This window comes from Cnephaeus nilssonii, assembly GCF_951640355.1.
Source record: "Cnephaeus nilssonii genome assembly, chromosome: 2".
In the NCBI taxonomy this organism is placed as follows: domain Eukaryota; kingdom Metazoa; phylum Chordata; class Mammalia; order Chiroptera; family Vespertilionidae; genus Cnephaeus; species Cnephaeus nilssonii.
Genome location: NC_137073.1, coordinates 69,827,591 through 69,842,128, shown reverse-complemented (window position 1 = coordinate 69,842,128; position 14,538 = coordinate 69,827,591). Strand labels below are relative to the sequence as shown.

The following is a 14,538-nucleotide window of genomic DNA, read 5'->3' as shown; positions in this document are numbered from 1 at the left end:
CACGGCATAGGAAGGGCCACTATACACCGACAACTGCAGTTTTGAGAGGAGTCAGTAAATTCAATCCTATTTTAATCAATTTGTTTCAGCTTTATGATGACTAATAATAATAATTTCAGCACGTTCTTCTTTCCTCTTGTTTCCTCATGGGCACATCTGATCCTCGTGCCCAGCAGACAGAGACCCTGGTGTCCTGGGAATGATCAGTGTCTCTGACCTTTCCTTGTTGGGATGAAATTTAATGCTCTCCTTCCACCATTCAACTTTGGTTTGATTTATCAATTCTGGAAGACTTCTGGAAACTTAAGGTGAACCCTGAGTACGTCATCTAAGCAAAAAAAAATTTTAAAATATATTTTATTGTGTATTTTACAGAGAGAAAGGGAGAGGGATAGAGAGTTAGAAACATCGATGAGAGAGAAACATCGATCAGCTGCCTCCTGCACACCTCCTACTGGGGATGTGCCCGCAACCAAGGCACATGCCCCTGACCGGAATTGAACCTGGGACCTTTCAGTCCTCAGACCGACGCTCTATCCACTGAGCCAAACCGGTCAGGGCTAAGCAAAAATTTTTATTAGGGGAAAATAAGAAACCCAATTTCATCATATACAACACGATTAGTGCTTGGGATTCAATGTTGGTAGGATATGTACGTGAAAGAGATTTCCCAGTAAAGAAAGATTTGTTGAGTGACCATTCTCCCTAATCCATTTGTAGTCAGTGGCATGTTTGTAAAAGATGGTTGACTAGACCAGCCAATGGACTCATACACAAAATCCTTTTTCCCTCTAAGTTCATTAGTTGCTATGTAGATAAATCATAACCTTGGTTACTCTAATAAGTTAATTTTTCTATAGAGATTATAAACTCCTTTAGGACAGGAGTATTTTACCTATTGAATAGTGCCTTAATGCCTAAGGTCTAAACAGGGCATGTAGAAGGTGCTCAATAAATATTGAATTGAACAAAGAAAATATAAATAAAATTGAGTGCAGTCTGTTTGTGGTATTTGTTGAGTCTTATATTCTTCTCTTCTCTTTTTCTTTGAGTTATAACAAATATTTGATCTCCTTTTGAGTCATAGGGTTAAAATGTGATCACTCATATGTTGTGGCAAGAGCAGAAAGTCTCTAACATTCAACTAGTCCTGCAATTCCTTTTACTGATGAAATCAAAGGAAGCGCCTGCCTGTTGGTTCTACGCCCTGTTTGGATACCTGTGTTAGAGCTCTCCAAACATGCTTCTCACTATTTAGAACTTCCTTGCTGCCTGTCTTGCCCTCCACTTTTGCTCCCCAGAGAAACTAATGATACCACCGTGGCCCTTTCTTGCGGCATCCACAGTGCTTTCATTAAGCTTCTTGTCTCTGGGTCCCATTGTCCTCTGATTAAATAAATGGAGTCTGGTCCTCACTGAAAATAAACAGCAACTGCGAAAGTTTTGCCTCTTAAGAAAGTCTCTGCATTGTTCTGCCCTGTCACACAGATTCCAAGATCTCTGCCGCTTCCTTGTGTTCAGAAAACAGCTTCTTCATTTTGTCATGGTTCAGCAGCCAAATGATTTATAAAACATGACCTATATTGTTCAGGCGATGGGGAGGAGAGAAAAAAGAGTTTGAGAAAGTGACTAAGAAGAGGAGTAAGGTTGATTCACTTTAGTGGGGCTGCTGTAGTTATGCCTTGATCTTTTTCTTTATAAAAATGATGGCATTTTTGATACTCTGCTCCAGGCAGCCTCCCAGGGGTGAGTGCAGATGTGCTGGGCCATTTGGCCGCCCTGTGGACAGAATCAGAGAGCCTCTTTCTCCCTAATGAAGTCATCTCCTCTCAGCAGCCCAGCCTTTTTCCCATCACTCCATGTTGGAACTTGGCTTTGGCTTGCATAGTTCTGCCGTGATGTAGATGGTCTTCCAGTTAAGTCCTGGAGAAATCTGCCCAACCATGAACAAGACATTTACAGCAGAGAAGGGGGGGGAAAACTCTTTTATTGAAAGAAACATTTTACTGTAACATTTTGATTTGGGGGTTGGGGAGCAAAGGCTTGGTATCTGATTTCTGGGAAAGAAATCAATTTTTTTTGTGGCTTTCAAGGATATTTGCCTGTGTTTAATTTCTCTAAGTGATTTATATACTTCAGGCTAGAGTGTAATGAGATTGTCACCACACTTTGCCTCTTGAACGGTTTCTTTTAATTTTTAAAGAAGACAACAAAAACCTTACATTACTTCTGCACTATCTCAAAAACCAAAGTGGATTTAAAATGTTGGATAGAATATCTGTCCCTAATATGTAAATTAAAAAAAATTTTTTTTAAATGAAGCAATCTTAGAGGGTTGGCTTCCTCTTTCTAGGGTCTTTGGAGTTCATTAAAGGTGCATTTTTAACCGGTCAGGTTCTTTCACCACCCAGAGAAGATATTTGCTTGTACCTAGGACCAGCCAGATCAGGGACTTGAAATGTGAACTCTGCTGTCTGAATGTGGATGAGACTGAAACCTTGTCATGCCTAGTGCAGCCACAGATAATACCATGTCTCAGAACACTTCACCTGATCAATAAAAAAGGAGAAGACTGACATGCGATCCCAGAGGCCCTCAGGTGGAGCTTTAGACGGAGATAATGAAATTCCCTGGAGACAAACCTGCCAGCTACACCTCTCTTCTTCAAGTCCCTGGCTGGCTGCCACTGACCGCAGCCAAGTTCCTGAAGACAAGATCAAGGCAAGGAAGCAAGGCACATACTTTCTGGCTTCTGGTTTCTTGTCGCCACCAGCACCAGGAGTGAAGATCTTGCTTTATCTACACCTAGACTGTGGAGTTTACGTAGGGAACGTCCCCAGTACAAGGACAGGATATAAAGGGGGTGCACAGGATATTTGAATTACTGTTTGATTCAGACTTGGGTGTAGTAGGCAACCACAGTTTTGGTTATAAAAACTGAAAAAATATACTTTCCCATTCAAAAATGTCTGATGATTTTTCAGACATGGGGCAATCAGAAATAACTCTTCTCTTATTCTCTTTAGTTGATAAAAGAGAAGATGGGAAGAAGGGAGGGAGGAAGGGAAGGAGAGAGAGAGAGAGAGAGAGAGAGAGAGAGAGAGAGAGAGAGAGAGAGAGAGCTCAAGGACAGTTACACAGAAATAATACAGCTGTAGTTTCTATCCTGAATGTACCTAGTATTCCTTCCTTTTTATTTTTTCACTATTATAGGTAGCTAGAGGTGAAAATATGCCTTAGAGAAAGAAATAAGATATTCAGGGGTGTCATTCCATTGCAGTTATAAAACAGCCTGAAGAAGTGTCTGGTTTCCTAAATAATAATGTAACAAGTCAGAGCAAGGGCAGGTAGCATAAAGCTTTTCAACAAGATCCATGTTCTGACTATTTAAGTCTGAGAAAATGTCTTTGCCCTGTAGAACTACTTGGTCAAGAGTTGTAATGTCTATGGAAGGACATTATGGAGAACCATAAACGTTGGAGGGCTATAGAAACACATTTGACAAGATAAAGGAAAGTATTTCAGGATGTAAGGAGTATCTGATCCATAATTTTTCATCATGTTCCATCATGTACAGATGACATTATTTATAATGAATGTTAAATATTAACATTTTCCTGAAAATGGATATAATCTGCTATTAGTTGCTGGTTTCTACTGTAGATCTCCTTTGTAGAAATGTTTTACTTAACTGTATTATGAAGGGAGAGCAGGGAGAGAATGAGGTTTTCGGGTCGACAGATCTACCACTTAGAAAGTGGCCTTGGGCAAAAAACGTAACTCTTTGGAACTCAACTAAGTTTACTCAAAAATTTAAGAATGAGAATGATGCATACGTTGAAGTGTTTCAGAGAAAGGTCTACACTGATTCTGGAATATAAATTTCAATAACCATCCTTTTATTTCATTTTTCTCCCTTTCTGAGTGAAGTCATCTTGATTATAACATTGATATTGGGAGCACTGAAAAGATCACTGGGCAAGGAGTCAGGATTTACATTCTGGTTCCCGCTCTGCTGTTAAACATGTGACTTGAGGAAAGTCACGTTCTGGGCCTTGGTTTGCTTATCCGTTAAATGTGAGGGTTGAAGTCCAATTCTGTGGTATGACTGTTATTCTAAACATTTAATGAAATAGAATTTCAATGTTAGGAATGGTAGTGTAATAACCATAAGAATAAATCATTCTGGAAACAAATTGATTTCTACACCCTATAATTAATAGTCCTGTCATTCACCGATAAAGAAATGAGACATGTCCATTTTGAAGATTGAAACCTACCATTTATTACTTAAAAACTGTAATGCAGGACTCATACAACTTGCAAAAGAAACTCATAAAAGAAATATCATAAATGTGCATGGACCAGTGTCTAGGTTACTACAAGTTTTAAACTATGAGCTTCAGCCAACCTACTCAAAGAATTGAGAGTGAAAAAGGATATTCTCCTTTAAACATCACTGTTGTGAGGTACTGTGTTTGATCTAAATTTCTAAGTAGAGACCAGAGAGAATTATGAAGATCTTCCCTATTTGTGCAGAAAGAAGTGTTTGCTATCCTTTCAGTAATCTCAGTGTTAAACTGACGTGCACCTTGGACTTATTTTGTTCCCATTGTATAGGGGCATGCTTGACTTCAAAGAAAAGGAAAATACAAAGTTCTTCTTTTTCTCAGGGGCAGAATCCTCTGTGTCAACTGGTTGACCCTCTGCTCTACAGGATCCTGTTGGAACTCCTTTGTAACACAACGCAGACCACTCTTCCCTGTGTTGGTGCTATTTACCTAGTTGGGTGGGCCTGGCTGAAAGCAAAAATCACATCAATATGAATGATTATGGTTTCACTTCCTGATCACGAGGAAGGTGATGGATAGGCTATATCCAAGGAGTCCCTGTCACTCAGAAAAAATGATTCAATACTCTACCTTGAGGGATACTTTGAAAGAGGGAGGGAGAGAAGAAGGAAGAACGCAGAATCTAGACTCAAGGTAGGTTTGTGTCAGAGGAAGAGGATCTGTTTGAATCCCGCACGAGAATGTCCTGTTCGGCCCCTGACGACCCAGGGTCTTTGTAGATTGCGCAATGCCGCGGGGCTCCCATTGGGCAGGTCCCGCGGAAGGCAGCGGGCACTTCTTCTGTTTTCCCTCCACGTTTCCGAAGGATCTCCTTTCCGTGCGTCAGGCTGGCAGAAGCCGAGAGCCTGACACTCCCCTCAGGTGGGACAGGGAGGCTCTGGGGCCGCGTAAACCCGCTGCAGCCAAGTTCTTTGCTGATTTCCCAGAGTTTCCTGGGCTCCCAAGCGCTGACGGCACTCAATTGTCTAGTACTGGCCTGCCCCCCCGGAGCCTGGGGCTCGTCCCCCCTAGCCCAGACCTGGCAGCACGGGGGCGGGGAAGGGGGGTGGGGACGGGGTGGGAGGGCAGTGGCTTCCTGGCGCACAGCGCGATGTTACTGAGTGAGTCGCTGAGTGGGGAGCGCTGCTGTCCCCTAGCCGATTGGTACTTGTCGGGAAGAAACGCCGAGAGGTGGGAGTGCCTGGGGAGGGAGGCAGGCGGTCCCTGCCGCGAGCGCGGGGAGCTGCCTTTCCGCCCCTCCGCCGCTTTCCACGCCTGGGCTCTCAGTTAGGAGTGGCTGGCGCAGCGGAGCGCTTCGGGAGCCTGTGAATGAACCCTCCTCCTCTCCCTCCTCCTCCTCGCCGAGTCTCCTCCTCGGTGCTGACGGTACCGTGATAGGATGACGATGGGTGTCACAACCCGCATTTGAACTTGCAGGCGAGCTGCCCCAAGCCTTTCTGGGGAAGAACTCCGGGCGGGCGGGCGAAACAGCCGCGAACCTTAAGTGCCGCCGTCAGGCGCTGGGACTGGGACCTGTGGTCAACCCCGCAACCTCCCGCATCTTCCTTCCAGCACCGTCCCGCGCCGTCCGCACCCTGCCCCGGGCCACCGCGCTTCCTATGTGACCCGCCCCGGCACGCCGAGCCCATCCGCGCAGCTCTGCGGTGAATTGTTGCCCACAAACTGCACTAAGCCGCCTTCCAAGGTAATCACGTTTCTTTTGTTCCCCTTAAAAAAAAAAAAAAACTTATGGAAAAAAAGCAAGCGTAGAAAAAAACAAATACATGGCAATTGGTAGAAGGCTTTTAGGAAGGCAGAGAGAACTAGATGTGGGGCGACGTTAAGAAAATGCGTGCACTTTAAAAAATGCAGGTAACTTTCGGAAGGACGCCTGCAGCGAGGAGTGCAGAGGGACCAGGGTGCTGAGAAAGATGCAGACAAAAGAGGCCCGAGGTGGGGTGGGGGAAGAAGTGCTAACGGATTTGGGGGAAGGGAGGGAAGAGAATTGTGGGGAACCCCGAGAAAAGTCGTTGGGTCTTAAGCTGGAGAGGACAGAGGGGACCCTGGTATATCTTGATCTTTTTTTTTTTAATTAACCTGCTGAGGCAAAAGTTTGAATGGGGACTCCGAGACTTGCCCACATTCAAGTCCCCGAAGCCGCTTTGGTGCCGGCCACCTGGTTCCCGGCCCCTGGTGTGCGGTCAATTCCCTGCGTTCCTGGAAAGCTGCTCCCGGCAGCTCCTGACAGGGGGACCCCGCGCCCCAGCAGCCCGGGACCTGTGCGGACCGGGTCACCCTCAGCCCGCAGGCAGCCTGGGGGAGGTCCGGCCGCGGGAGGGCCAGGGCCCGGGGGCCGCGTCTCCTTGGTAACGTGGGGGCTGTCAAGGCTCTCCCCGGCGCCTCTGGGTTCTTTTGTCCTGCGCGCTGTGCGCAGCCACCGGCCGGGAAGGGGCAGGGGCTGGGGGTGGGGTTGCTGGAGCACCGCGGAGGTCTGGGAGGCGCCTGGGCGGGAAAAGCTCGCCCTGAACCAGCAGGGATGTGCAAGAATTTTATCTCCCTGAGAGCGCAGCGGAGGCCCTCGCTCCCGCCTCCACGAGCAAACCTGCGCTCCGAGCGCTCCAGACAAAGGTGGCGCGGGGACTCGAATCTGGAGCCTCCTGGACCAGCCCTCTCGCCCGGGCGACGGCAGCCCTCCTTTTCCTTCCCTCTCCCCACCCCCTCCCAGCTCTCGGCCCTAGTTGAGCAACTTTACTGGCGGGTCCCGCGGCCGCGGAGAGCGAGCGCCGGGAGCCCCGCGGGGACGCCCGCGGCTGAGCGTCCCACCGCCCTGCGGAGGCGTGGGCGCTGCTGGGCGGCAGCCCCGGTGCTTGCGGACGAGGGGGCATCCGGGCTGTCCCGGCTCGCTCTCTGTGTCACTGGGCGTGGAGTGGTCAAGCGTGTTAGGCAGAGGAGAACGAGGGAGAAAAATAGTGTCGTAGCCTAAACTATTTGCTCCGGGATCCAGCTGCGCTGCAGCTCGTCCGGCTGGTCCCGGGCAGATGCTGCGGGAGGGCGGAGAAATGCACGCGGAGCCTGGGAGCCGTCCCGCCAGGCGCGCCCTCACAGGCAGCAAGACAGTCTCGCAGCTGGGTCCCTTGTCTCATCTTTGTCTCTCCCTCTGTCTCCATCTTCTCTGCCTCTCTTCCCCTCTCCCAGCCCCTGCTGCTCGGTCTCTCTCTCTCTCTCTCCTGCGTCCCCTCCCCCAGGGCTGACAAATGAATGGCTAGTGTGAAACCCCTGCCTCTCGGGTCCGCCGAGGCCGGCCCGAAGGGAGGAGCTGGGAGCGAGGGAGGTGGCGCGCTCCTCGCGATCTGCCCGGAGCGGCGTGCAAAGGACTTGCCGAACCCAGACGTCTAGGAACGGGGAGTGTTGTGGCGGGTGTGGGCGCCCCCTGATGGAGAAATCCAGCAAGGTGGAGGGGGAAAAAGCGAGTTTCTCTTCTTCCTACCCAACCCACCTACCCAGTGAAACGAGCGGATGGAGGACCCTATCTTCCCCCTTCAGTCGCTAGTTTTCTACTTCAGAATCTGCGACATAAATCTAAGGGTTTGAAGGAGACCTTGACTCTGCGAGCCCCCAAGTGCCTTCTTCCGAGTCAGTGAGGTTACGGGGCGAGCCTGCAGTTGAGCTCAGGATCCAGGGTTCGGGGGGATGGGGGCTGATGTTCAGTTTTGGCCGTCGCTTTGAGAACGGTAATACAGAATGCCTTACTTTCGGAAATTTTACTAAGTCCCATGACCGTCGGAACCCAATGCTAGGGCCCTGCCCCAGGACATTGCAAAAGAAGGGTCTCTAATCCAAAGTCTATACCTCCTCCACTTCACGGCCTCCACGGAACGCGGAGGTTTGGAAGGAGGGAGCCAGAGGGAAAAAGAGAAAGGAAGGGGACAGTGGAGGGGAAGGGAAGAAGGCAGGACCGGAGATGGGGCAGAGGCACGCCAACAGCTGGGAGCGGACGGGCAGGGCTTCTAAGTTTTGGGCTGAATTTCAGGTCTCTTGTTAAAATAGTTTGTGTTTTTTTTTAATCTCACGAGCGACAAGAAACGCGTGCAGGGTGGAAGCGTAGGGGAGGAACTAGCCCCTTAGAGCGTCAGGGTTTGGGGTGGTCCCCGACGGGCTCAGCCCACGCCGGGGGCGGGACCGCGACCCGCACTCTTCGCCGCCGGGAGTTCACTCTCCGCCGCCACGTGGGCTGGGGCTTCAGCCGCGGCCCGAGACGCGTGTGACTCCTCGGGCGCGGAGACAGCGGTTCTGCGAACCAGCCCGGCGTTCAGCCCGGAGGCCGGCGGGGCGCCTCCCAAGGCCCCGCCCCCAGGCCAATGGGGCGGGGCTTCGCGGAGCGCGGGGGGCGGGGCCGGCTACGTGGTGGGAGCCCCGCGTCTGCGCCCCCAGCCCGAAGAGCTGGCTGCTCTGCTGTAGGCAACCCGGCTCCCATCCAGACGGCGCTGAACACTCTTACTGAAAGGCTGGCTTGTGTGTGTTTTTTTCTTGGTTCTTTGGAGCGGTAGGAGGAGTTTTTGCTCTGCGACTGGGAAGCAGCAAAGACCTCCTCCAAGCAGACTCTTTTGTATTTGGCAGAAAAATGAGACTCTCCTGCATGAAGTACGTTGGGGTCGGTTTAAAGACCACTTTTTGTTGTTGCTACAAGGATAATCACGGTCCAGACTGTCACGCAGCGTTCGTCTGGAATAACAAGCAATTGCCATTTTTGACAGAAGTTCCAGAAGTCCATGAACGCAGATACTTTGGGGCTGAGCGGGTGTAAGGGCGGTCTCTGAGCATCAGGGGCCTTAGCGTGGGCCCCCCGTCCGTAGAGGGAGCTGAGCGCATGTTTATGAAATGACTGAACTAGTGACTTGAGGGGATGTGGCGCAGATGAGACACTGCCACTTAGAGCTGAATTTTAATCTCTCCTATTTCTTGGCAGGGTTTTAATGGTCTCTCCAGTCTCACATGCTGACATCTAATTAACCCTCTTTCTCTTTTTGACTCCTAAAAGCCGTGACGTAGATTTTTAAGTACTGCTTGGCAATGATGCCAAATCTATCCTGCAAATATTCATATAAAGTATATTGTGAGTTTAATATAAAAATAGGAAGGCACCCAGGGAAGCAACAATTCGTTTTCTGAGATAAGATCTGTTCCCAGTTTGGGCGATGTGTAACTGGGAATGTCAGCATATCAGGCAGAAGGCATCAGAGACTGACTTCTAGTTCTGAGCTCTTAAGTAAAGAAAGGAATATTTTACAATTGCATATGCCTGTCTTGACTAATTAATGCTGCACAGGGTTCCAGTGGATTCCAAAGTGATTGAGCAATTACTTCCTCCAGCAGGAAGTCCACAGTCCTTAATCTTCTTTGTGGGTGGTGGGAAGAGGGATGAGAGTCAAGATAATCCTTAAGAATTTATGTAAAAATTCAAAGTTATTGTTTTTTTCTTGGTAGATTAAAAAGAAATAAAAAGCTATTTCTACATTGTATTTCTGGCTTTTAAAAAATGAAGTTTGAAAAGAATCCTCCTAGATTTACAGATATTTACAGATATAGATTTCTTTTTCTTTATGCTTACAAACTGGAGGGGAATACTTCTAATATCCTAAGATAACTATATCTGCATCCTTGTAAATTCTGTTTGGAAAAGACCCAAAGAGCTAAATTAAGGCTGAATATAATCGATATTAAAGACAGTCATTGTTTTCTCTTTCCTCACATTTTATGCTTAAGTACTTCATGGTTAATGATTGGTCACTAATTGAGCATCAGAGCCTTTGAGAACACAAAGATCAACCAAGGCTGTCTCCCAACAGTTGTAAAACTAAGCTCTCCTTTCCTAGTGGGGTTTAAACATGTTTGTTGACCTTCTTCATGGGCAAACATACCTAGACACTGTATTTAAAATGGGATTTTTACCCTGTGACTGAGCAGGACTTTTCAAGACACATGGTTCATTTGAGGGAAAGAATGAATGACTGTAGTAGGCTATTATTTCACCACCCACCTAGAGAAACCAGTTTGGACTCACAAACCCTCATTGTTGGGGGTTACCAGCTCTGGTCTAAGAAAACATGCTGATTGTGGCATAGGTCTGTACTTTACCAGAAACACAAGGCCCATACTCTCTGGTTTGGAATCAGAACAAGGGGATGTAGAGATTAATGACTTGGCTGAGCTCCACTTCAATGAGGGAATTTTTGCCAGTTTCCTCTGGTAGCCTTGACTTGGTAAATTACATATATATGCATATGTTCTCCAGGATATATATATATATATATATATATATATATATATATATATATATATATTTACTTTGTTAAGTTCTTATCACTGAATATGTCGGAAGTGGTTATATTTCAGTGGTTAGTGAAAATTACCTTTGTTTAATATGTTTGTCAGTTATGTTTCCTGAAATTCCTCTGGACAGCTCTATAGCTCTATCATCTATAAAAGGTAATATATATATATTTTACCTGATTCTTCTAAGAATTTTAAGAGGTCCTTATGTCTATAAAAATGAGATTACATCACTTATGATAAATACATATATAATATGTAAGTTACAATCTTTTTATTATTAAATCACTGAGTTGATATTACCTGTGGTGTAGTGGAATGAGCAGTAGACAGAAAACCAGCTTAAGACACAATTTCTAGACCTTTAGTGTCAGAATCAATTGAATGAATATACAGTTATAAACATTAAAATGATAAATACCTGTGGAAAGGCTTTTGCAAATGGAAAACTATACAAATAAGTGGTGTTACTATAGTATGTATGTGGGATTCAGATTGATCTGATTCTATAACTTTAATAATGACAGTATTCCATAAATCGTGTATTTCCTACTAAATATATAAAATGAGTTAGATAGAGGTATATTGTTTTAAGAACTGTCAAGTTTCATTGAACAGAAGACAGAGTCCAGAAATACACTGAAATGGACATGAAAATTAAGTGGGAAAGGATTATTCAGTAAATGGTCTGGGGACAATTGATCAGTTCACTCAAAGTCCGAGTCAATTTCTACCTCATTTCTTATCATAAAATAAAGTTAAGATGGATCAAATATGAAACGTGCGGAATTACCTTTAAAGAAAAGAACCAGAGGAAATCATGGGATTTTTAAAATAATAAGCTAGGAGTAGATAAACCTGTTCTAAGCAGAAGCAATTCTAAAAAAAAAATTGACAAGTCTGACTAAATAACAAATTATTTACACAAATAGCACATTTGGAAACTATCTGTAACATAAAGGCAAATATGTATGGGCAATTGGAAGAAATAGAAATATGCATAAATGTTTTTTAATTATGAGAAGTTGCTCAGCTTCATTCATAATTAAAGAAATAGCAATTAAAACAACAATGACATGCTACACCATTTTTCATCAATCAGAGCAGTAAAAATAAAAAGTTTTTGGAAGTTTGTGTTGACCAGGTTGTGGGACAATGGGATCTCATTTAGTACTGTGGCAATGTAAATAGGTTCATCTTTTTAGAAAATAATTTGGTAATAGCTATCAAATTTTGAAAAAAGAAGCATATAACCTTTGACCCAGCAATTCCTCTTCTAGATATTGTCATTTAGATATTGGAACAAATGTCACCCAAGACAAATGGATAAGGACGCCCTTTGCAGTACCTTTTCTAATAACAAAAAGTTGGAAACACCTTAAAGGATCATCATGGAATTGGTGAAACAAAAGATGCTACATTTATCTAATGAAACACCATGTAGCTAAAAATAACAGAAAGACTATATTTGCTGACTTGGAGCATTCTCCAAGATACAGTGAATATTAAGTAAAGAAACTAATATGCCAAATAGTGTATGTAAACAAACACCAAAGACTGCTCTCCTGGAGCTTATATTATGGTGGGGAGAGAAAAGCAATTTCCAAATACATAACCTAAAATGTTGATAAAAGGCAATGATGAAACTTGAGCATAGGAAATGGAATAGAAAGTGCATAATTCTTAAGGATTATGTAATCCTTTCTATTCCATTTCCTATGCTCAAGTGGATGAAAAAGTTCTCCAGGCAGAGAACAGAGCAGCACTAAGGGGCAAGCAATGACATGAAAAAGCTTAGCCAAGTCCAGGTTCAGGAATCCAGTCACAGGTTAGTGATAAATTCACATGGCGACATTATTCCAGTGAAGTAAATTCATGCGAGTTCATGTTTAGACCATGAGTGATTTCTCTCTGTATTACAACAATTCCTCCTGCAAGAAAGCACTCAGGATCAATGTAATAGGCAATGCTCATTACACCCACTTTGTGGCTGAAGTGTCCTAGACAGTTGGTTGTCTGAGGTAACTAATTCAAAGACTGGAAGACAAAACCACTATCTGTGTCCTCAAGTCACCCTTTGCTTGGTGGGGCTTCCCCAAGATCAAGGGAGAATATTAAAAGTCTGTTTGCTAGAACTTTGGCTCTCTCTTTCTCTGAGGCAGCCCATTCCTGGAGTGACCTTTTTTCTCTCTGCAGTCATTTCTCAGGGATAGGAGTCTGGTTGACCTTGTCTCTTGTGTCTCCCAGGCAATTAAACAGCCACAGTCAGCTGTGTCTTGATTGTTCAAAGACTTTCTCCTCTTTTCATTGACTTTACTAGAGTAGAATGCTAAATATAGGCACTAGTTCTCCTATCTCCCAGGTCTTTCTATGTAGACAGACTCGTTATCACTAATAGATTATGCTTACAAGCCTGACAGGAAGAGCAGAGAAATAGAAATGGGGGTTTGAGTGGTGCTGAAAAAAAAAAAAAAAAAGAGGCTTTATAAGTTTCTCAATTAGCAGGATCAAACACAGAAGGGAAATAGTGTGCCTTAATAACCATGCTCTTGGACATAGACTTAAGAAAATTAGAGAAATGAATGAATGCCCATGGTATGAGGCAACTAAGTTCAGTAAACCACTCTGAGGTATTTACTAGAGATAATGACGATCCTTTAGATCACGGGGTTGTAAATTTGGGTGCCTACAGGGAACAGGCATGTAATAGAAATGGATGAGAAGCCAAATGGGGTCAGTGATAACCTTGAGCACACAGAGCCAAGGTGAGAGGCTGCTGATTGCTTAAAGCTAATGACTGGACAGCTGGAAGATGATCTGAATTTTCAAAAAAAAAGTCAGAGATGTGAGACTTAGTATGAAAACTCAAAGTTTTAAATGTTGGCAACTTATTTAAACATAATTTTACAAATGTAGTTAAAATGTGACCAATGTATCTCTCCCTTATATTTTCAGTGCACTGGTTTCATTCCTTATCCTTGTCTTAAGGGCAATTTAAGGCAAGTGGTGAGTATACTTGTTATATTAAGGTCTAGAGGCCTGTTGCACGAAGATTCGTGTAAGAATGGGCCTTCCTTCCCCTGGCTGCTGGCACTGCCTTTGCTCCGGCTGGAGTTCCCTTTCTGCCTTAGCTCCGGCCCAGAGCCGCCTTTCCGCCTTCCCACACTGCCCAGAGGCCCAGAGAGGCTGGGGAGCTGCGGAACGCCTGCATCGTCACCGTGCCCATTCCCTGTAGGCACCACCATGGTGACAATGCAAGCATCCCGCCCCCCCGCTGCTCAGTGCCTGCGTATGCAAATTAACCAGCCATCTTTGTTGGGTTAATTTGCATACCCACTCCTGATTGGCTGGTGGGCGTCGTGAAGGTACGGTCAATTTTCATATTTCTCTTTTATTAGTGTAGATGAAGTATGGTACATGGAGTTAGACTTTGAGTATCTGTCTTGGAGTAGATTAGGATGCAGGAGATCCATTCCTGGGGCAGGATCACATCTCTACTCTGGGTTTGTTATGAGATCCAATAGTCTAGATATTGACAAACATCAGATATTATTGTGTCATGGTACATACTCAACTATTAATTAGCCTACTTGCCCATATTCATAAGGGATTGTTGGCAGTTTGCTACTTAAAAGTGTGTTTCTGAATAGAATATGGAAGCATTAGTTATGCATTTGGTTGGTGTGTGAATCTCCTTGAGGGGTCTACTCTAAACCTGGCACTGTGGAAATATTGTGGGGATTGGTAAGTTGAATATGGTACTAGCTCTACCTGCCAGAGCTAGGTCTACAGAGGAGATAAAACATGTCTACAAGTGCTGATTCAAAGCCCATAGGACAATTTATTGTAAGCATAGAATTGCACACATCTCCTATAG

General features: G+C 45.2%; 1 protein-coding gene across 3 annotated transcripts in view; it reads left to right on the top strand.

Annotated features, from left to right (window-relative positions):
- The first annotated feature begins 5,546 nt into the window (after positions 1-5,546).
- VCAN (versican) overlaps positions 5,547-14,538 on the top strand; it is a 103,701-nt gene continuing 94,709 nt past the window's right edge. The window contains exon 1 of one of the 3 annotated variants that reach the window (XM_079800233.1): positions 5,547-6,036. The gene's annotated coding sequence lies outside the window, so the exon portion shown is untranslated. The remainder of the gene's footprint in view (positions 6,037-14,538) is intronic. The other 2 variants (XM_079800234.1, XM_079800235.1) reach the window with 2 other exon arrangements.